General features: G+C 41.9%; 1 protein-coding gene and 1 long non-coding RNA gene across 4 annotated transcripts in view; one reads left to right on the forward strand and one right to left on the reverse strand.

The window, feature by feature from the left end:
* Nucleotides 1-297: 297 nt before the first annotated feature.
* On the reverse strand, nt 298-19,872 carry LOC136558448 (uncharacterized). 2 transcript variants are annotated; one of them, XR_010783890.1, is made up of 4 exons: nt 19,783-19,872; nt 14,269-14,414; nt 4,115-4,276; nt 298-1,105 (listed from the first exon to the last, which is right to left on the reverse strand). It is a non-coding gene; the product is annotated as an uncharacterized lncRNA (long non-coding RNA). The 2 variants fall into 2 exon arrangements; XR_010783891.1 differs by having other exon boundaries at nt 19,779-19,859.
* The window catches only part of FLRT2 (fibronectin leucine rich transmembrane protein 2), a 62,937-nt gene continuing 55,358 nt past the window's right edge, over nt 15,810-23,388 (forward strand). The window contains exons 1-3 of one of the 2 annotated variants that reach the window (XM_066552872.1): nt 15,810-15,857; nt 16,302-16,475; nt 16,819-17,218. The gene's annotated coding sequence lies outside the window, so the exon portion shown is untranslated. Of the gene's footprint in view, nt 15,858-16,301; nt 16,476-16,818; nt 17,219-20,234; nt 20,330-23,388 lie in introns of those variants that run through there. The other variant, XM_066552874.1, reaches the window with a different exon arrangement.

Here is a 23,388-nt window from a genome sequence, read left to right on the forward strand (position 1 = left end):
GGGTTTTTTTAGGATTTGTTTTTTGTTGCCTTTTTTGTGCCCTGAGGTAGGGGGAGGATTTCTTTAAGGTATGGTGTAGAGCTGGAAGGGAAAGAGTAAAGCTAAGAAAGCTTTTATTATTAGTGCTGTGCCTCCACAGTTTTAAAACAAATTCTGGCATTTATGAGAATGGGGAATGGCATTGCTCTGTGACTTCCCCCCTGATAACAAGTTAATTAGATGCCAAGTGCTAAATGCTGGATTCTATGCATTCAAAGGGATACTTAGGAAAACAAAAGAATTTGGCATCTAAATAGCCTGTGTTTGCTTCTGGAAACATTTATTTATTTTAAGACTTCAAAATTATGACAATTCATAGAATATAGAAATCACATTTTAGAGTACATATTTCATCGCAAAGATCTTTTATTTCAATTCATTCTTAGAAATGATAATTATACATCAAGGTTACCCTCATAGTACTGCAATGTACAGCTATGAAAATCAAGACTTTCTTTTATGCATTTGCTGAACCAGACATTTTCTTAAAAACCCTTTGTTGAAAGAATGCCCAGTATGATGAATGACACAATCTTTTGGTCTTCATTCAGACAACATTTTCAGTGAAATAAAAGACATTTTCTGGTGTAGAGCCCATCAATTTACCCTTGTTTCAGCTGGTCAGAGTTAAGAACAGTTAGGAGGGAGACTTGTGAGTGTCAGAACCAGAAAGACAGAATGAACTACTTGAATTCTTGAAACACTAATGTTGCATTACGTATCTGTCTTGCTTAGTGTCTCTAACAATAAGCTGAAGGAGGAGATGAAGTGCCCTTTCTTCAGGTTTGCAGGTGACAACCAGGAGTGGAGGAACAGTCAATACAGTTGAGGATGGAGGGGCCCCGGCTTGCTGAAGGAATGGGGTGAAAAGGAGCCTTATCAAATTCAGCAAAGACAAATGTAGAGTCCTATACATGGGAAGCAGAGCCTTTTGCAGTGTTACAGGCTGGGATGGATTGGTTCCAGGCAGTTCAGCTGGAAAATTCCTGGAGTTTGCTGTGGTTAGCAAGCTGAACATGAGCCATCAGTGTGTGTCTGCAACAGAAATGGCTAACTGCCTTCTGAGCTGCAGGAACAAGAGGAGAGCACATTTGAGAAACCAAGACAATTGCTTATTCCCATTTACATGCCACTCTTTAGAATGCTATAAAGCTACTTTGTCCAGTCTTAGCCAACTGCATCCTGTAAAGACATTGAGAAAGAGCATCATAGAATAATCAAGTCATTGAATGCCTTGGTTTACAAATGACCCTGAATATCATCTATTTCCAAGTCCTGCTGTGGGCAGGGATGCCACCCACTATATCAGGTTGTACAGGGCTCTATCCAATCTGGCCTTGAACTTTGCCAGGTATAGGGCATCTACAGCCTTCTCCTGTACCTCACAACCCTCACAGTAAAGAATTTCTTCTTAACATCTAACTTAAATCTGTCCTCTTTTTGTTTAATACCATTTCCCCTTTCATTATCCTCTCTATTTTATGATCACTCTTTAAGTACCTAAAGTCCACATCACGTTCTCCCCACAGATTCCTTTTCTCCAGGGAAATCTACCCCAGCTGTCTCAGCTGGTCTTCACAGGAGGGATGCTCAACTCCTCTGACCAGCTTAGTGGCAATCCTCTGGACTGGCTCCAACAGGTCCATGTCTTTTCTGTGCTGAGGACCCCAAAGATGAATGCAGCACTGCAGGTGGGGTCCCATGAGAGCAGAGTAGAGGAGAAGAATCACTTCCTTCAACCTTCTAGACACTCCTCTTTTGATGTAGCCCAGGATATGGTTGCCTTTTGGGGCTGTAAGCACACACTGCAGGCTCATGTCCACCAGAAACCCCAAGTTTTTCTCCTCAGGCTGTTCTCCAAAACTTCGTCTCCCAGTCTGTGATCATGTTTGTGATTGCCCCAATTTAGGTGCAGCACCCTGCACATGAACTTGTTGAACCTCAATATGTTCTTGTGGGCCCACTTCTCAAGCTTTTTCCAGGTCCCTGTAGATGACTTTCCATCTGTTTGCTCTGTCATACCCACCACTCAGCTTCTTGTCATCTGCTAACTTGCTGAGGGTGCTCTCAATCTCACTGTCTGCGTCATTCACAAAGATATTACAGAGCACTGGTCCCAAGAGCCCTGAAGGACACAACTCATCACCAGCCTCCTAGGCATGGAGGTGAGGCTCACCATTTTGTAGTTCTCAGGGTCTTCCTTTTTACATTTTTTAAAAATAATAGTGGTGGTTCTCTTTTTTCCAGTCACCATAGGCTTTACCTGAACACCTTGACTTCTCATAATAAGGGAAAAACTTCTTCCCAAAGAAGTCAAGACTAAATAGATTGCCAAGAGTACAGTCTGCATCCTTGGAAGTTTTGAAGTTCTGAGAGGATAAGGTTCATCTGACAATGAGTTGTTCCTAATTTCAGCAATGTCTTGAAACAGTATTAAACAGTACTGTAGTAACAGTGAGAAGAAAACCCCTGGAAAAGATATTCTGCGTGTCAAGCTGTCTTATTGAGGATTTTGTTCTGAAGGACCATCTCTCTCTCTAGCACTGGTGCAAGACACTACTATAATTGATATACATCATTCTGAGTAAAATCTTCTTTTTCATACTTATTTCCCACCATGGAAAATAAAATACTCCAGTCCCAGAACATTTTGGAATGACCATGTCAAAGGCATTTGTGCCAGTCAATCTGTACATATTGGCCATGCACTTCTTAATATGTCTGTCCATCAGAAACATATTTCACAAACACTCGTGATCTCTGGTCTCAAGAGATATGGTTCAGTGAATTCACATTAAATATGCTGCTTTCTCTCTGGTTTTGTTGCATTTTAAGTGGGAGTTATCTTAAAATTTTATTTACCTTTAGATAAGTAAGCAAATTAAATTAAAGCCTTACTTATGACTCTTCAGCCTGTTTCCTTTCCATTAGAATCAAAGGGGACACTATTAAAGAGGTTAGCTAGTAATTGCTGAAAAATCCTATCTAGCAGCATGAGTCTCACGCATAAATGTACACAAGAAACTCATTTAAATGTCCTTAATTGTAATTATCTCATTTACCCCTTAATACTATGAAAGTATTTTTGGATGCTTTAAGAAATACATTTTATTCACCCAGTAGGCTCTGGAGCCATTATTCTACATTGTGTAAGTAGATATTCAGTCACATAATTATATTCTTTTATCATTATATATTTAACTGTTTTTTGAGTTCTGTTTACTTTTCAGCTACAAGTCCAGCATATGTTTGAAAAGAAATGGTAAAAAACCTGGATATGTGCACAAAATCCAGTAGGCGCACACAATTAACCACTGGATCTGCAGAGATCACTACAGCAACTTGCTCATAATTCAACTTTTCTCTTACCAGTACCAAAAATCATCTGCATGTTTTTCTGAGATCTAAAAACTAATACAGCTGCTATCAATGTAAACCCTTTACTGAGATGTGGAGGATGCAGAAAATCTGCCATCTACTTTGCAATAGGCATAACCAAAGCCAAGGATTACTTCAGTGAGAACAACTTCTTTCTTAACAGAAATCCACAATGGAAGGGTGAAGGACCATTCCTGAGAAAATATCAAACATTTTGCAACATCATTTGTAAGGCTTTTTCAACCTATAAGAGATGTTATCATCAACTGCTCTTAAAATAACTACTGCTCTTAAGTTAGAAGCAAAACATGTCAAAAGCAAGCAAGCAGTGAGACTGATATTTTTTTTATGTTTTAAGAGTTCACACCTTATAAGAAAACAAAGTTTTTGGTGTTTCAATACAGCAAGATGCCTACTGCCAGCCATTATGACTTGTTAGGATCCTTTCAAAAACCTGGAGTCCATGAGGATTTACCTTTAGCTAGTTATATTCTTCTGAGAAGGGAGAAGAATTTCTGTCCTGATAATACCAAAAGACTCCTTCCACACCCAGCATTCAATGATTAGCCCCCCAGCAAGACATCCAGAGTAGATGCTCTGTGACTTACACTGGCTTAAAAAGGGCATTGCTCTTTACTACCCAACTAGATTTGGAATCTGTAAAAGGCTGACACACAATTTGACAATTTCCACTAACCTGAGTGGGAAACAGTCCTGTGGTGACAGGATCCTTTCACAGAACACTAAAGGTAAGCAACCAAAAAGAGCATGCTGACATGTTCATCTGGAGTAGAACACGCGCCAGAAAGTGATGTTTTGTCTTCTTCACACTTCCAAAATCATCTCCCAGATGTACAGTCTGTGCAGGGTTGGAAGGAAGAGTCAGATCTTTTATTAGTGCGCCAGTTTTGCTTAGTTGGCAGCTGGGGTTAAACCATGACAATTAGAAAGCTGCAGACTTGTTTAATCCAAACACACTAGAACTACATGGAGAAACAAGTTGTATAAATGTTGAATTTGGCTTAAAGATTGCATCAGTACAGACAGATCCCTGGCTATGTAAATATATTTATTTGTGTATACATTGCACTTGTACACTATACACTGTATATATGAAAATCTCTGTGCTGGAAAAAACTAAGGAAAAATTATTTTCACAAAATATTGTGTTGGAAAAGGTAATAAAACAAAAAACCCTAATTTGCATTTAACACTGAAAAGTGATTTGTTTGCCATGGATTTTCATGGTTTGAGAAATACATCCAAGTGAAAATAATAAAAAAAAAGTGGCAGGCTGCTGGTTAACAACACATTGAATCTAAATTAATAGGAAACAGCATTTAGATATCCACTGTTCCCAAACTTGCTTAAATTCCTACCTCACATTTTCAGTTTTTGTAACTTGTATTTTCTTTTCAGACTTTTTCTCACACTTCCATTGAAGGCTGCACAAATAGTGTAAATGATACTGTTCCCTGCATCTTTTTTTTAGGGAGGTCTTTTTGTAAATATCTTTCAAATCATGTATGGTGCTATGAGCCATCTTGTCACTCTTTCACACTGGAGAGGGGAGCTGATGAGAAGTGAGAGGTCACAGAGATATAGAAAATACAACATAAGGCAGATAGATTATTTAGATAAAAGAAGTGGGAGGTGATTAATTTAGAGGGCCATCATAATCCTTCCTCAAAACATGACCAAAATCCTGGCAATGCATTCCCAAAATGTAAAACAAGTCACAACCTTCTTTTTTTCCAAAATTCTTTTGTGCTCTGGCAGATGACCAGAAGTATCTGCTGAGTTTCAGAGACAGCAGAAATCTATTGTTTACCAAAAGATAGGGAAGGACTTTGGACATGTGGCCTGAAACACTGGCTGGACCCAGTTAAAATTTTTTTCACCTCAATTTAACTCATGAAGAAGACTTTCAGTGGCAACCACATAGAGCAGTAGACCCTCTTCTTGATCAGGAATTGTGCCACAAGGTCCTAAATATAGCCAGTCACCCTCTGGCTCCCTACTTTAATTTACAGCTCTCTCGGGCCTGTTACTCATGTACTTTCCTGGCAGTTGTGTGGCAGGAGTAGGAAAGCCAGAAAACACTGAATTTGAGCAGTTAGTGTTAGGTGGAGAGGTTGAGCAATAACCAGTTGAGCAGACAGTAGCTGGAAATGATGCTGTCAGATATTCAAGAGAAGAGAGTTTTTGCTTTCACCTGCCATTACTAAGCAGCCTGAGAATGAGGACTGCAGTTTTCCCTGGTATACCATTTGCTGTGTTTAGATACAAAAAAAAAAGTGGCGGTAACACATGAGGAGAAAATTTTAAGAGATATAGCTTCTGGGGAGGAAAAAGAAAAAAAACCCGAAAACATGTATATGTCATTTATAGAAGATGTCTATGGGGTGGGGTCATTTCATCTTCCACTTCAAATTGTCTCTGCCTATAGGCAGGTTGGGATGGAGTTTAAAGCTGGCATCTTTTGCTGTCTATCCTACAGGGGCAGAAACAGCTGTATAAAATGCAGAGATTAATGGGGGCATTTTCCCTGACCCTTTTTCATTTTCTTTTGTAAGTTATAACAGCACAGCCACTTGTGCTTATTACATTGCACTTTGAGATTTAGGGCTTGAGATTCTGTGCTAAGATAAAAGGAGGTTAAGAAATGAAAGGGTGGGGGAATGAAGGAGGGAAGAGGAGTACAAGAAGAGAAAATCAGACAACATGAGAGGACTTATGTCCTTTGAAGCAATAAATAAGCCTAAGTTGGAAAGTAATAGAAATAGTTAATCCACAGTATACTTCAGCACAGATGAATAAAACAACAGCCTCAATGACACAAGTGGCAGCAGTGGCACAGCCAATCTATTGGCAGAAAGGAGGTGTAAGGTAGCAAAGGAGATTAAATAGCAATGAAGAAGAGACAGCCAGCAGGCCTGGCTGTGCTATAGCATTTAGCTGCACAAATTATATGGCAGGAAAAAGCAAGCTGAACAAAAAAATTAAAGAATTTTCCACAGAACACCAGAGAAGCAGAGAACATGGGAAGTCAGAGAAAAAGCCTTGTCTGTGGCCCTGAAGGACAGAAAAATAGAGTTCCTTCTATCTGGTACAGCTGGAATTTGGTTTTTCACCACTTGCTCAGGAAAAAAACTATGAACTTATTCTATTCACATTGTGTTACTAGCTGTTTCTAGTTGAAGTTTGGAAGTTTTTCCAGAGCCATGTTGTACTATATGCTCATGAAGATCACGAAATAGACTAGAAATAGAATTCCTCAATCTTTCAACACGGGTGGCTGCCAGGAGCCTTGGATAAGTACCTATTTCTTGATTGTTTCTTAAGAATGAATGGCAGCATTGATAACAGGTGATGTATTCTGGTGTTTTGGAAGGAAAATGAGAGAGTAGCAGCTGGGATGTGTGGGTGGGTGACGCTGTAGTTGACAAGGAACCGGTAACCAACAAAAGAGTGGAGAAGAGGAAAAAAAATTTGTTACTAAAGGAAGTTAAGGAGATTATTCCATTTTGTTTGCTCTGAGAAGGTTCATATGTCATAATCTGTAGTAAGGTACAATAGCTGAAAATTCAAGGTAGACATACTCAAATGTATAATTGGCATTGAAGATAATTAGTCATCATGATGGATTATCTCATTATGTGTCCAAGCTATGTGTTCTTTTTCAGTTAAAATTTACTGGCTTAATAAAAACATTTAAAAATCAAATTAGACATACTCTAGAAATACTTCATAGACCCCTTAGATTATTTCAATGGTAATTTAAAAAAAAAGAAAAACTGTTAAAGATTAGCTTAATTTCATAATACAGTGTACATAAAATATTCCTAGTATTTATAAAATTAATTGAAATGAAAACAACATATGAAAAATGAAGAAGGCTGGTGAAGTATTTGTCCTGTTTGACCTGGCTTCTGCTCTTTGTATTAAAACTATTTAATAGTTTGCACACACTCTCAGAAATTTCACTTTTGGTGAAAGTATAAAAATTAATTACAGAGAGATATTAATGTAAACTGAGTTTCAGCAGATTTCTTGTGACCTGATATTATTTCTAGTCTAAATAATTACCAAACATGAAATAGTGTCTTGTTCACCTGAACTCAAGTAAATAAAGTCCCCAGGCCTCTGAAACCTGCCTACTTGAGGTAATGATACCACTGTTAATCTGTCTGACTCTCTGCTAAATGCAAAACCAAACCCATCCGCATTTGTTTTCATTTCATATAAACCGCCATAGTTTCATTGATTCCATTATACCAATGCGCCTCGGTTAAGAATCTGAAATATAAAGTGTATACTATTTTATCTTTCTACAGTAACCTTCTGTCTGATAACCTTCACCTACTTATGAAAAGGATTTCCTTGTGAAGGAAAGGTTGCTTATTTGTCTCGTCTTACAGATAAGGAACACAGTATCTGTACAGCCCAAAATTAATGTTTCCACATTTACTTCTTTCAAAGCAGCCCTCTGAAATCTGAGTTCTTTATCTAATTTGTAAAAATTCATTCTATAACCCAGTTTTGCCATGTCTTTTAAAATAAGATATAGTAAAGATGATGAGACAGGTACCTAGGAGAAAAAGGACAAGCAAAAGCAGTTGTATGATAAGAAAAAAAAAGAATATTTTAATTAACTAAAAAAAAAAAACATGATGCATGATAAAACCAAGAATAAATGAAAATCATCAGTAACATCATCAGATAACCTTATCACCTTCTGGCCACCAATCTAATATTTATCAGCTGACAATTGTGCAGAAATTACTTACAATAAGTGCTTTTGAGTTTTAGGCTATGTCAAGGATAATGTCCAGAGCATAAAAGATAGATTCAGAAAAGGTGTGTAGGTTGTTGTGGTGTGTAACAGGTCCTCAATACTGAGATTTATCCTGCCTTGCTGGGGCACATTAGTCTTGTAGATAAATAGTAGTGTTGACTATAAACTATTGCTAAATGCAGAAAAAAAAGCATTACCAATATTTCTGGGTTGAAACTGCCAGAAGATTACAAAAACACCTGGTAATTAAAAACAATTAAAAGCAGAAATCAGCTTGCAAGAAGTAATGGATGGTCCAGGAGAAGTAAATGAGGAAGAATGCAGACAAGTGCAGAAAGATGTATAGAGCGTTCAAAATGCTAACGGATGACAGACAGTTCAATGCAGATAAATGAAGTGCAATTATGACTTTGATGAGCCTTCATGACACAAGACTACTCTTTGTTCGAGATAAAATATGAGGAATATAGATGAAAACAGATGAAAAAAAATGAGAGACAAGTCATTGTGCATCATTAATAAGAGATAAGAAACAGAAAGAAAAAGACAAATCAATGCATTTAATGAATCTTAATAGTCCAATTGTCTATGTCTCTGGATTAGTACATGCATGCTTCATAAAATATGATCATTTAGAAATACTGAGAAACAAAAGGGAGCTTCTTCATGTTCTGTTAAATACAAGGTGTCTAACTGAGCACTCGACTAGAAAAAGATCATCAGTTTCCCTGACTTCTGCTTCTTCATCCATAACTTTTTTAATCAAGATACGTAACTTGAACAATTGGCCAGGTGGTTTATGAATTTTTTGCACGTTTCTCTGAAGTGTCAAATAATGGCATGGCCAGAAGTAGCAGGGTGTTGGCACAGCTATACCAATTCTCTGATTCATTGCATCAAAAGTTGTGCAGCCAGTGTGATCTGACTCAGCTGACTCAATAGAGTTTGCCCTGCAACAGCAGGAGACATTTTTGTTCCATTTATCTCCAAGTATAGAATTCCAGATTTGTGATAGTAACCAAATGGGTAGAAAGCAATTTAATGGCCTGTCTCTTAGTATAACTACAGAAGAGATGTTCCCAAAGGATCGACTCACATGTCTCCAATAAAAGATTTCCTCAAAATGATAAATTTAATATCATCCCCTGCAAACCTGAAATAAACGTAGCTAAGTCAAATAATTCTATCAGAGGATAAGGTAGGTGACAGTAGACAACAGCCTGAGGCTATAGGTAATGAAGAATTCACAGGTACTGACTGCAACATGCTCCTTGGCTTGGGTATCACAAGGCACAAACATTATTCAGCATTTCTGGACAATTTAAAATGTAAAATAAAAAGGGAGGGGAAATCAAAATAAACAATCCAATAATGCAACTTTAGCAGTAACAAAAAGTGAAATAAAACCAGAACTGTTAACTCCAATCTTTTCTTAGTTACAAAATTGAAAATCATGATATTTAAAGCCTGCATTTGTAATGGAAATCATGACAGCAATCTATGACATGATGTGGAATTCTAACCCAATATTCACTAGGATTTCCTTTCTTCAAATAATTATCTCATTTGTTTATTTTGTCTTGGTTTTAATTAGTTTTTTGGGTTTGTTTTTTTTTTACTTTTTTCTTGTTTGAGGATTTGCATTCTTGAAAGTTGGAGACTTTTTTTTAATATTAAATTAGAGCTGTGACTATTGACTCATTTGCAGTGGGGGATAAACACTGGTTAAAGTTATTACCTCCCCCAGTTGTCCACCCATCCCTTTCCTCATTTTCCCTCAACAGGAAGAGCTTTTTTAGACTGGCAGCATCCCCTGATAGTTATCAGTTTACAGCCTAGCAAAAAAAAAGGAAGCTGGAAATTGACCCTGGTCAGTGCTAGTACATATTTTGCTGTCATCTGCAGAGGTTCAAGAATACATCTCAGTAATGTCTGCTGCAAAAAAATGTACTTGCAGGAACACAGAAGAAATTTTTGATCAATAATTGCTTGAGTGTCCTCAGATCAGATGACTGTAAAATCTGTGTGTGCTTCAAGCAATAGCCTAACCCTATTATTGGGGTATTATCAGGAATTATCTCCATCACATTATCATCAGTTAAAAGAATTATAAGACAACTGTTCAAAATGGTAATGGTGTATCTCCTCTCTGACTGTCCAGTCTCATGCACAAAAATGAAAAGACTAAGAAAAGAGAAGCACTGATAGCATCTGAAAAGAGCTTACAACTTTCTTACATGTAGATGAAATATTCTATCTTTCCAATATGTAGCGCAATAGACTGTCCAGTATATATTAGTAAAACTAACTATTGTTGGAGGAAAGAGCTTGATCTTGTTTGTTACTTTATGAACTGGCCCTTCAGAGAACTGATGTTATGTATCCATCAAGTATTACATGTTTTCAGTAAGTCACTGGTGGCTAGTGTCATAAATCCAGAGTCCTGGGCCCTGACCAGATCCATCCTTCCCTGGGAACCCCCCTCCTGACTCCTTCTCTCCAACTCTGCTCTAGTGCAGGGCTTTGTGTCACCTTGGGGGTGCCCAGATGCAGTCACGACTGGACATGTGCAGGTCTCCAGTCCTCTCTTCTGGATGGACATTGGACAGGCATGATAGCCTTCTTTTCAGTCTTGTCTCCAGCCCTCTGTGAACACTGAACCTGAATGTCCATCCTGGCATGCCTGGGGATATTAATGAACCCTGCACCAAGACCCCTTTTTTGTCTACCAGGTCTCCCTTCTGCAGGACTGGCTGAGGGCACTGCCTTTTTCTGGGATCACCCTTGACTTCCAGCTCATCCTCCCTTTTTCTTGCTGTTCCCTACATCAAGTCCAGCAATAAGCTGAAAACTATGAGAATGCTAAGACTGGCCATAACAGTGTTCAATAGCCAACAACCTTTGAGACCAGAGAAATCCAAGGACAAAGGCAATAGGAGTATATAGTCAGCCTATTTTGTTCAATGGTTGCTAAGACTATTTGTGTTTGACAAATGCAAGAAACAAACACCAAAGATGCTCCTATAGTGAAACCCCAGCTTCTCTGAGCTTGTACAAATCTGTCCCTCTGATGAACAAATTCTGACAAATATGCGTATGCTTCAAAATTAAGAAAGAAAGAGCCAAAACCGGAAAACTCTTCTCTCCCTAACTCATTGTTTGGACTTACTAAAGTTCACCAATTAATGATTGCATACTCAAGCTGCTTCATTTTCTCCAGGGAGGATTTCACTCTCTTCTCTAACCCTACCAAAAAGAATATCTTAACTTCTTAGCATTCTTTTTGCCTGAGGCATAGAAAGGAGGATCATTTTATGATGTAAGTAAAAAGTTCAGTTTATCCTGGGGGTATATTCCTGGCTCTTCTTCATAACTACTCCACCTAGGAAACTTTAACTGTGGCATGTTTAACTAAATAATCTCATGGTAGATTTCAAGTGCAATTTGTCGCCACCAATTAAGCAGAATTAACTGAATAAAAAAGCCCATCATAAACTGAAGAAGTGTCTGTTTGAGTTAAAACAAAAGAAGAAGCAGACCTCAATTACTTAGTTATAAATTCTGCAAGACAATTCAATATATATGTGCACACATGATTCAGAAAATGAATTTTCCATATGCTGTTATCTTTGCATATAGCTGGGGTTTTCTATCAAATGGTCAGTACTCTTTCAGAGGTTGGATGTATATGGTATATATAAAAGGCAAAATTGGTCTTTCCTCAGGGATTGTTCAAGGTCTTGAGAATTGCAAAGACTGCTGAATGGAAAGCACAGTTCCACAAGAAGAATGGGATTGCCTAACAATGACTCCTAGCTGAATTAATTTCACCCTAAATTTGCAATCCTGGTGCAATTCTGCAGATGGGTTTTCTCACCAGAAGGTTCCTTCAGCATCCCATTAGTGAAGGAAATTTAGACTTTCCCAGTTCTGCTATACTATGGGAATGAAATAAAAAAAATGTACTGGCACTAGGCACCATATCCTCCATAATATCCACTAGTAATCAGCCTCATAACTTTTAGCATCACATTTCTACTTCAATGTAACACGTGTCACTCATAAGTGCACATCCCTTCTCTTTCTCTCAGCAGGCCAAGCTTACCTGGATGGGTACCTTTCACTGGTTCAGTAGATCTAATCAGAGATCCTTGTTCCTTCTAACAACATTTCCCTTAAATCTAAAAGGCAGTGTCTTCCTGTTCATAAAGAAATTACTGAAGTGACATAGAATCTCTTTAACTAAATTCTAACAAAATGTTTTTGGTCTGAACAAAATTAATCTGGTGCCCTCTGTTTTAAAAGAGTTGAAGTTGTTGACTGTTGTGACAACCTTCCTATCCCCCTCAGTCCACAAATCTGTGATGTGGGTGCTTTGCACTGCTAAAGAGCAAGACAAATGGTTTCACAAGATATTTTCACTGCCTCAAAATCCTCTTGAAGACCTGAAAGCTTACTGCTAATTTATCAGGATTCAAAACAGATACCATCTGCCGAGTATTCTTTTTTTTTTCCTTTCAGGTAATCAGTCTGTACCATGGTGACATGTTTTTCTGCCCTCTAGTAATAGTCCCTGGAAAGGGGACCTCTTGTGCACCAGCATGCCAAGATTATTGCTCATTTATTTCTGAGTTTGGAGGTGAAATCATGTTACCTTGACCCTGATGGTCAGGGTAACATTTTTATTGCTTTTTCTTTAGGTTATTGAAACCAATTTTCCTTTTCACCTAATATTTTTACAACAATGTGTTCTTAAATAAATAAACAGAAGCTTTACCAAATGATGCTACCAGTTTATCAGAATCTAGGGACTAATCCAGAAAAGGTAAAAATCAATACATTTCAATAGAAAACTTGCATTCTCCATGGTATCTTATTACATATAATTAGCTGATACTGGAATTGAAAGAGTTAACAGTTGTCAGATAGAGCTTGAAATATTTTGAAATACTGTAGATCAAAGTTTGCTAACTTTGTGTAAAGTGACACATGGAAATCAAGCAGATATAAAGCCAAAGACATGCCATGTGCCTTGGGGTCTATATTATAAACTGTAGCATTTTTTAAATATTCTCACTTTAAATAATATTGTGACATTTTGACCAGGTTAATCTTTTAAAAATAATGTTCTCCTGTCCAAATGTTATATATTCTCATTATTCTAATGTTCATCCATGTTTATTGGGCTGAAAGAAAACTGGTTCCTTGTCCTGGTTTAGGGCAAATCTGGGAGGAAACATCCAAAGAGCTCCCTCTAGAAGGCAGATTCGAGTGACCCTTCCCCCTACTGGTTCAGGCAAAGATTTCCTTGGTGAAAAGTGGAAAAAAACAGTTTATTTAACAAGCAAAGTATTCTGGAAGTTCACTTTCTGAAAACAAACTCTGTGCTTCTTCTCCCCTCTTCTCTCTTGGAACCAGTCTTAAAGGTGCAGAACTTAATATCCAGCATAAACAGAACAGACAAATGGGGATACAAGCATCATAAAGTCACTCTAGGACATTCCCCTTTGATCATTAAGAGGCACTCTGTCATAATTATAACCATCCTCTAGAAAATAAAAAATTCACAGAAATTGACTTGACAGAGACAAAAGTGAAAGAACGATTTGAGCTTGCCAAACCTGTGGATAAGAAAGTACAAATAAATGTGATTTTTTTACTCAGTAGGAAATTAGAATGAGTGAGCTCTTGAACACCCATGGGAGATTGGGAGGATAGCCTTGTGATCAGAAAATGATGTTTTCTCTACAGTAGATTGATAGTCTGACTTCTAGGGTTCTCCACTTAGAATGAAAGAAGAGCACTGAATGCAGAGGGGCAACTTAATGAATGCTGTGTGACTTTCTGTCACACCTCAAAACTGAGGTGTTTTATCTTTATATAGTGAAGTAAGAGTTTGTCTGATAGAAGGGTGTGGATTATTTTTTTCCAGAAACATAAAGGTGCAGTGACAGAAGCAGAGATGGAAGATATTCCTCTATTTTAAAAGCTGACTATGACAATGAAAAGGACCTTAATGATTATGCTTAGAAAATGTGAAAGTAAAAACTTACGTTGGCTATTTGTGTGTTATTCAGAAGGTTTTACTGATGTCTTCCACTCACCATGCTAGATTGTTAGGTCAATCATAAATTAATTCTTTTTTTAATATAGGTGTCGATTTCAGTTTTTCTCATTATTCTATTTTCCCTTGCATTGCCTATACATGAAAGAAAAAACAAATAAAACCACAAAGAAACAATCCATAACAATATTTAATGACTGCTGGATTCTTATGTCATGATTTAGCCACTTTAATTACCTTAATTTTATCAAATTCAACTAAATGTTGGTTGGATTGATCTACATTTGTGCAACTGTCATCAACATGAAAACTATTGCAATTAACATCAATATTCCATAACTATGTCTACCTGGTTCCCTTCCCCTTCCCCTTCCTTTCTGCCCCTTTCCTTCTTTTTCCATCCCTTTCCTTTCTTTTTCCTTCCCCATCCCCTTTCCTTTCCCTTTCCTTCCTCAAAACCTTTTTTAATAAGCTGATTTTCCAAAATTTGATGAAGAATATATTTAGTGATTTTTTTCCTTCTGTCAGCTGCATGAATTTAAGGCCTGAAGTAAAATTTTTCATTACAGACAAAATTGAGATCATTCAGTATGATTTAGACCAACCTCTCAGTTACAAAATTATTTCCATTTCCTTTTACCCTCTTTCTAGCAAGCTGCAGAAATCAATCTAACAATATAGCTGGAAGAAAAAAAATATTAAAACAGACACTTTCATTTTTATAACATTTCTTAATGTTATCCCATCTTACGTTTTCTATAAAATAAGTGAGGTTGTATTATGGATCAGTGGACCATCACTCCAGGCTAGCCTTCTTGTATGATCACAGATAATTTAAAGAGAATATATTTCTATAATGTCCTTTTAGTTTACAGCTTTTCAACGATGCAAAGCGGTTTGCTAGCAAATAAATAAATAAATGCATCCTTGACACATTTATAGTCTGGTGATGGTGAGGGCAAAAAATTGTTTCAAGTCCAAGTAATCAGACTATTACCAGGATTACGTGGAGAGGGGGAAGGGGTGCGCAGCAGTTTAAGCAGAGCGTGTTGGTAGGAGCGAGGGGGGACGTGTCCATCCTAGCGCTGTGCTCTGCTGCCACCTTGGCCGCGCCGCGGGACGTGCAGGTGGCTCCGCTCCGCGCCCGCGGAGCTCTCGCTGCGCACCTGCGGCAGCGCTCCTGCTCCTGCCTGCGAAACCTCCCTCGGCCAGGGCTACTCGCGGCCCCAGCCGCGTCACTGCTGTTACAAACTGGACAAGGATATGTGTGATGTCTAAAGGGTCAGTTTTGGGGGGAGTTTTGGGAAGGGGGGGTTGAGTGTGGCTGGTTGTTCTTCAAATGAGGTTCATTTGCCTGCTGCGCTTCAAATCGGAAATTGGAAATGTGGATGGGAGGAGAATATTTTTTTTCCAGTCCTTTTGCTTACTGTAGGATTCATCTCCTCCCTTGTCCAGCCTTATCTTACACATCTAATGAAGAAAGCACTGAAATTCCCATTCATACACATCTCCATCCTTCCTGCAGCGTGACCACAGGGGCTCTGGAAGGACCGCCCGGAATACCAGCTGCAGTCAGAGGTCGTGTGTTTCCCCCTCCTTTTTTTTTTTTTTTTGGGGGGGGGGGTTGCGGGGGAGGGAGGGGATGAGGGCAGAGTAGGGTGACAGAAATATCATAATGCACTTTAAATATATATAAATGAGTACTAGGCAACCAATAGAGTTTGTTAATCTTGTTTCCCTGTTGTCTTGACGTTGTCTTGACATCGGGCTCTGGGCTGGTGGTACACACTTTGGAAAGCTTTCAAGCACTTCATTACTTAATTTCATCTTTGAATTGCACATGCTTTTCCCTCAGTTTTAAGATTTCTTGTGCTTAGGAGGAAACATGCTCTGACATGCTGGAGTTTGGTGGTGGCAAATATTTCCTTTGAGTACAAATTGCATGTGTGAAAAAGGCTTTTTTTCCTTTCTTTCTTTCCTGAAAATATGTTTCTTTCTCACTTGCTCCTTTCTGTGTTGTAGTTAATAACCTGTAAAAGAGCTGATTCTGGAGATCTGAGTGAAATGGCACTTTTGGAATTGTGCTTTTAACCACACCACGCTGGGGAAAGTGCAGAAGCTCTCTATATGTGCGTATAAGAGGAAGTCGTGCCATGCAGATGAGTTTGCAGACACGGTGACAGAGAGGGACCGCAGGTGAGTCCCCAGCGATCTGCTTTGCCAAGAGGATTTTTCCAGCCCCTAATCACAGAAAAGCCCTCCATCTGCTCCCCAGAGTTGGCGGTTCTCATCTGTTTCAAGTGAAAATAACCAAGAATATAAAATGGCAGGTAAAAAAGAATGCCCAGCCAAGTAGTCGTGTTGTCCTGCATTCCCCCCAGCCAGCATTCCCCGGTTCTGGGGTCTCGGTCCCCGGGCGAGAGAAAGAGCTGCAAAGGGTTAAGCCGCTGACTTTCTTGCTAGGCAAAGTTTGAGGAAGAATATGTCTGAGGCTGGATACGCTGCAGCCCCGCGTTTGAAATCTGTCACCCTCACTTAGGAGCGCTGCATCTCTAGTTGTCACCGGTGAATAATGATCGCACGGCGATAAGATCGCTCGGCGGCGGTGCGCCGGGGCCGCCTGGGGGAAGAGAAGACAGGAAATTGCGAGGCGTTTAGCCGCTTCAACGGGGTGTTCTTCTGTGTCATCGGTGGGTGTCAGGGTCAAATGACCGGCTGGAGAGCAGTTTGGCAAGATAATTTCTTTCCTCCTTTCCTTGAGAGCAACCTTGGGTGTTGGTGACCATTGGCAGCTATGGAAAACAGAGACCTCGGTGGTGATCCTTAAAATAGTACCATGCTGGAGCCCAGCCGTGCTGCCACTTTCTCCCCTTTCAACCTGCCGGACCCGGTGGGCTTTGGGTGACCTACCGAGAAGGAACCCACTTCCGCAGGAGCAGGTAATGCCTGATTAAGTCACTTTCTGGATTGACACAATCTTGATTTGACCAAAACGTGTCCTGAGTATCATTCACTGATTTGACGTATAGGCTGGTTGAGGGTCCAGGGACAGGGAGAGGAACAGGAATAATTCCGCCTAAATCCCTCTGAGACTGCGGAGCAGGGCAACTGCCTGCAACCTTGCAGAAGTTTTTAACATTCCCACTTTCCTCCCTCATTAGGGGCACAGAGGGCAGAAATACTTGTGATCGACAATGGCCAGCTCTGCCTCCTGTGCTGACGACAGGTTGCTAGTATCGGGGACGTGGAAATCAGAGGGACAGGTGGATTACACATGAGAAAGAGAGGTTTTTTCGCCAGAAAATTCACTGGCTGTCCATCAGTTCATGAAGGTGGTATAAATCATACTCAAATGAGAACTCTGAAAAGTATGCAGGGGCTAAGAAAGAAAGAAAGAAAGATCTTAAAAAGTAAAAAAAAAAAAATACCTAGCACATTAGCCTTTGTACTCTACAGGACTCCTGATCCTTTCATCCCTCGGGACCAGCTGGCAGCTGTGAGCAGTTTCGGTCACAGAGCAGCCCCTGGGGATGCGGGCTCTGACCGAGGGACTGACCGGTGTCACACCCTCTTCTTGCCGGCCGGCTGGGACCCGCGGAGGGCCCCGGGCTGCCTCCCCTCCATCCTGGGGGCGTAAAGCAGGGAGGGAAGCGGGGTCTCGTCCTTAACTCCCTTCCTCTTGCTGAGTGCCCTGAGAAATGCTGGCTACCTGTGCTCCCCGTCCGTGCTCGCTCCCCACCCCCATCACTCCGCCTAGGTGAGGGAGGGCACGAGTCCCTCTCCGAGCGAGCAAGCGGCGCGGCTCGGCTCGGCTCGGCTCCGCTTCGGGCTGTCCGTACGCGGGGACTCTCCGGAGCCCCCTCGGGGGGCAGGAGGTGGAGGGCAGGGCGAGCGCGGGGGCAGGAGCTGCGCCGAGCACACGGCGCTGGGCCGACCCTCGCCGGGCTCCTCGGTACGGCTTTATTGAGCCTTTGAAGTCGGGAGTGGTTTAGCCCCCCCAAGCGAAGGGCGAAGGAGGCGCGGAGCTAATAGCGAGTGATTCAGCTTATGAGGTACGGCCGAGCAAATAGAACCACTGAGCAGCCAGGGGTGAGGGGGAAGCCAACCCCGAGGCATTTCGGTTCCCTTTTCTGTTTCCTCGACACATGGCATTGATCAGCTCCCTCTCCTCCATCCCTCCTCAGCCCGTTTCTTAAAGTAACTCGCAGCAAAAGCTGTGCTGTGCGTTTTCTTCACTGAGAAATGTAGGAGTTTGAGACAAATTCTCTTCGCACAGCCCACGTCCTACCTTGACTGCTGTATCCTATGGCTCAAGTGCTTCTCGGTATTAAATAGCTTTGTGTTTAAGTGGACTTTCCAGGACAAGGCAGTAGCCTACTAGGGAGCTGGACGGCGGGGGAAGGGTTACTCTGAAACAAGCGCAGACAGCCCGGCATGCAAACACACACACACACACACACACACACACACACACTCACTCTTATATGTACACACACTGAATGTGTACAGGAGAAATAGGAGGGTGGAGGGGAGTGGGTGTTGTTACCGCTTTAGGGCAAAAGACGGTTTCTCCAGAGGTTTTTAAGTCTTTATGGCTGATGATGAAAATCAGACAGAATACTAGACGAGGTCCGTCTCTTCCCTGAGGGTTTGAGATTCTTTTATTCTGTGTTATATTTGTTGAATACTGGTGCTGTGTATCTAAAAGTTCGCAAGGGAGGAAGGAGAGGAAAAGAAGGGGGTGGGGGAGGCCGGCTTGTCGGCGGCTGCACATGAAATATCGCCATGTTGGTGGAGAGCACGGCTGTAATTATTGCTAGCGAGGGCATCTCCCAGAACCGCCGCTCGGGGAGTTTCTCAGCTCACTTCCCGGCTTCCCTTCCGATACGCTCCGATACACTCGGAGAGTCCCCGGAGCAGCGGCGCGGGGCAGTCCCGCCGCGAAGGACGCGGTGCGCGCACCCTCCTCTCCCGCAGCGCGGCCCCGGCGGGGAGCAGGGCGGGGAGCGGGGTCGCCGCAGCCCGAACATCCCCCGGCAGCGCCGCCCGCTTGGTTCCCACTGCTGAAAGCGGGGGGAGAGGGGGAGCCCAAACAGATGTAGCTGGCTAAATTGTCCTCAGCAACCTAGGGGTTAAAAGCAGCCGGGGGGGGGGGGGCGCGGGGGGGACGGGGAGGGAAATAAGGAAAGAAGAAAAAGAGAAAATCTAGCCTGACTTTGCCTCTTGGAAAGCTTTAGGTTGCAGCCCTGCCTTCCAAGCATTCTTTAAAGTAGAAATGTGGGAGGGACTCCAGGAGAGAGAGAGATGGCTATCAACTGAATTCATTACTGTAAACATCTCCCTGGGGTGTCAGGCAGGGAGGAAAAAAAGGCACGACTTACATTAGCAGGGAATAGTGAGATGTGAGGCATCACTACTGCTAAGATCATCCTGCAATCCCGGCTGGAGGCAGGCGCAGGACTTGGAGAGAGCCAGACACACGCTCACAAATATACTCACATACATGTGTCCGATGCCTTCTCCGACGTACGAGGGTCCTGGGTCGCCGATCCTACTCCTCATGTGATCTTTTCATCATTTCCAGAGGATAGAAAGAGACAAAAAAAAAAAAAAAAAAAAAAGGGGCAAACAACAAAAAATCCAGAAAGAAAGAAACCCCAAGACCAAGCGTAGCCGCGGTCCCCTCTCGTTTATTTTTTTACCGGAGAAGGAGGAACGGCGGGGGAAAGAGAGAGTGAATCGAGGAGAGAAAGTGCGTTGGGAATGCCAGAACCGTGGGCTGCGCGCCGGAGGAGGAGGTGGCGGAGCAGGGGGTAGGACGATGCCGCCGCCTCGTAAGGGCGGAGGAAGGCGCGGGAGGCGCGGGGGTCGCTCGGAGCGGCGGCGGCCGGCGGGGAACGGGCCCGCGGGGCCGGCCGGGAGCGGCGCCGGGCGGAGGGCGGCGGCGGCCACCACCGAGGAGCGGCGGCGGCAAAGTTTTGGTGTGGGGGGCCAGAGGCGCGGAGGGGGATTACGATCCGTGCCGGCGAGGGATTCCCAGACACCGCCAGGTACAGTTGGGATTTCATTTCTTACTCTTTTCCTTTCTGGTAATTCTAGCCCCGGGCGATCTAAAGCCGCGGTGCCCTTTGCCTGCTCCCAGATGGCAAAGTTGCGGAGCCGGGATCAGGCTGTGTCAGAAATACCGCCTTGGCCACGTTAGAGCCCCATGTCCCCGGCGCCGGGCACCACAAGTAGGATTTATGAATGGCCGGCGGCAAGTGCGAGCAGGGTCCCCGGGCTGCTTTGCGCCAGCGTGTGGCTCAGGAGCGGCACTCGGAGCTGGCGGCTGCAGCCAGGTCCCGGGTGCCCGGTCGCGTTTCACCGCCGAGCAGGGAGGGTGCCGAGCCTGGCCCCCACCCCGTGGGGAGGGGAGAGCCGAGGAGTACCCCTGCGGCAGGGGCACCGGCAGAGCGCCCCTGTGAGCACCACCAGCGGCTCTGTTTGGGAGGTGGCTCGGGGAAACGGGACCTTTAGAGGTGAGCCTTGCTTGGGAGAGGTAGTCGGCTTAGTTCGGCGCTGCCGAGTGTTCAGGAATCTGCGGGGAGAGTCGGGAGCTGCGCCCGGCAGGAGGATCCACCAGATCCCCATCAGCAGCCTCCGGAGCGGGGCTGGCGGTGAGTGGGTGGGGGAGAGGTTAAGGGAATCGGATCGAGATTCGGAATACAAAGGAGCCGCTCAGAGACCTGACGAGTTAGACGGAGATCTGACAAAATAAGAATAACTACTACGGGGGGGCTGGGTGCGTGGGGATAGTGCGTGAACAAGAAATAGCAGATGGCAAAAGGAAGTCAAGCAGCTGAAAAGACCCCTCTTGAATATGATATAAAACCCCATAAAAGATAAATAAACAATCATTAAAGTTAGGAGAATAAGATTCTCCACCTTCTTTTCAGAGTGGGAAGCAGTCAACAGGAGCTTTTAATTAATTTTAATGGAGGAAATCTGTTTTAGGGCTTACAATAAGCTAATAAATCCAAGGCACAAATCCGTGTAAATTCCTGCACTGTATGTGGAAGGTACTGATTGTATTTCTTCAGATACTGCCTTTTGCAATGCAGCGTTCAGCCAAATGGAAAGGGAGAGGTTCCTTACACGAGGAGCAGGAAAAGATACTAAAAGCAAGTCAGACCTCTTCCTCTCTACCTCCCTCTCCCTCTCTCATTCCTTCCCTCTCCCTCTACCCCCACCTCCCTCTCTGAAAGTGAGTGTGTGTGTTAAAGAGAGGTTTATTTACTGTAACTAACTTTACAGTGCTTGCAGGGAATTTAAACCAGTTTAGAGGTTGAGATTGATCAGTTCTTGGATTTAATAAACCCAACTAACCATACAAAAACCCCCACAAATTTCCATGGACTAAATTCCTTGCTGCATTCACTGACATGGTCTTTCTCCAAAGAAAGACCTTTACATATTTGTAGTTTGAGACAAAGCTAATGAATTAATTTTTGATATATGTACTTTTGGAAGGAGAAAAGTTCATCCTGGCTTTTTTTTCAAAACTCTTTTAAGGTACTGTACCTATATCTCTATTCACCTTTCTGTCCTTTTTTCTTTGAAAGAGTCAATATATGCATTGTTATCACAGAGATATAAACTTTGCATAATGAAAAAGATCTAAACATTGCACAATAAAAAAGATATAACAGAGGTGAGTTTAAAGTCATTATTTCTATGTGACAAAAGTGATGTCAGAATGTGACTGTTGATCTTGTTTCTGAAAATTACGTGAGGAGAGATTTCAAGAGGCTGTTTCAATGGTTGTTCTGTGTGCTGATATGGTAGCGAGGCAGTTAACAGAGTCCAGGCCTGGAGTACTGTAGGTAAAACAAGTCAGAGCACTGTGCAAATACAGTGTCTATAAAACTACCTGTGACTAGAACAGTCATCAGTGTTTTCCAAAGTCCAAGGCTTTAGCAAGAAGTGGAGCTGGAATGCACCCAGCGTTCTTAAGAGCTGCTCCTCACGCACACATACACCCTATATTTTGTATAAGGTGATGTTATCTGTGTTTGGCTTGGGGAAGTCTGGATCTAATTTGAGCCACTGTTACAAGTTACATTTATATCCTGGCCTGCTGGATAGCTTGATTTAGGATGTAGACATATCTCCTTTGCGCAACCCTACACCCTTCCAGTTGGAATCTGCATTACATAGGCTGTGCTTTCCTTCAAGAACCAAGAATGTGCTTGCATTCAATGCTTAAAATAGCAATATCTAAAACGTGGGATGTCATTAGGGCTGACTTCCCTACCCTTCCCGCAGCAAAGGAGGAGAGACAGAGTTTTACCAAGTGAAGAAAACAAAAAGCAGTTAAAACAAGTACAACTATCAGGCTTTTCCTGTACTGAACTGTCTATTTAAAGGACTAGAAAGAAGGCACACTTAAGATAGTACTGTTTACAGGAAGGTGAGAGCTTTATTTTTGATCATTTCTATTACCTCTTTAATCTCAAAATGAGTTCATTTTTGCCTAGGATACTTTCATGTAACTTTCAGGCTTTCACTAGGCAGATTCAAACCCAGTCCATTACTGACCTCTATCTGTGAGAAGGGTGTAGTCAATGGTGTATTTTTCACTTCTCCATAGTGGATAGGAAGCCCAGACTATAAATTGTTTTAGTCTTTTATATCTGCAAATCACCTAGATTTTTAGGTTATCAATCTTATATTCCTTGCAAACAATGTGATTTTTCCATTTTTTTAAGCAGGAAAACAAAAACAAACCCCAGTTCCAGACATGAAAGCGCTTTCAATCAGTTTCAGCTATTCCAGTGGTAATATGATAAATATTTGCAAAAATCAGAAAAACAAGAAGTAACCAGTGCTGTTGAACATTAGTAATAAAAGAATTGCATTTATATTTGTTTGATGTTATAATACTTACTCTAAAGCAGGCTGAACCTGTGTGAAATTTTATTGCCCCTCAGTGCTTACATAATTGAAACTTGAGAGAAACACTCAGATCAGATATACTATGAGTAGAGTTTATGGTAGCAGGGTGTTTAAAAAATGTAAGGAAAAAAAATCCAGTACTGTCTATATTAGGAATACATGTCAGAGATCAAGC

This window comes from Molothrus aeneus, chromosome 6, assembly GCF_037042795.1.
Source record: "Molothrus aeneus isolate 106 chromosome 6, BPBGC_Maene_1.0, whole genome shotgun sequence".
Taxonomy (NCBI): Eukaryota; Metazoa; Chordata; class Aves; order Passeriformes; family Icteridae; genus Molothrus; species Molothrus aeneus.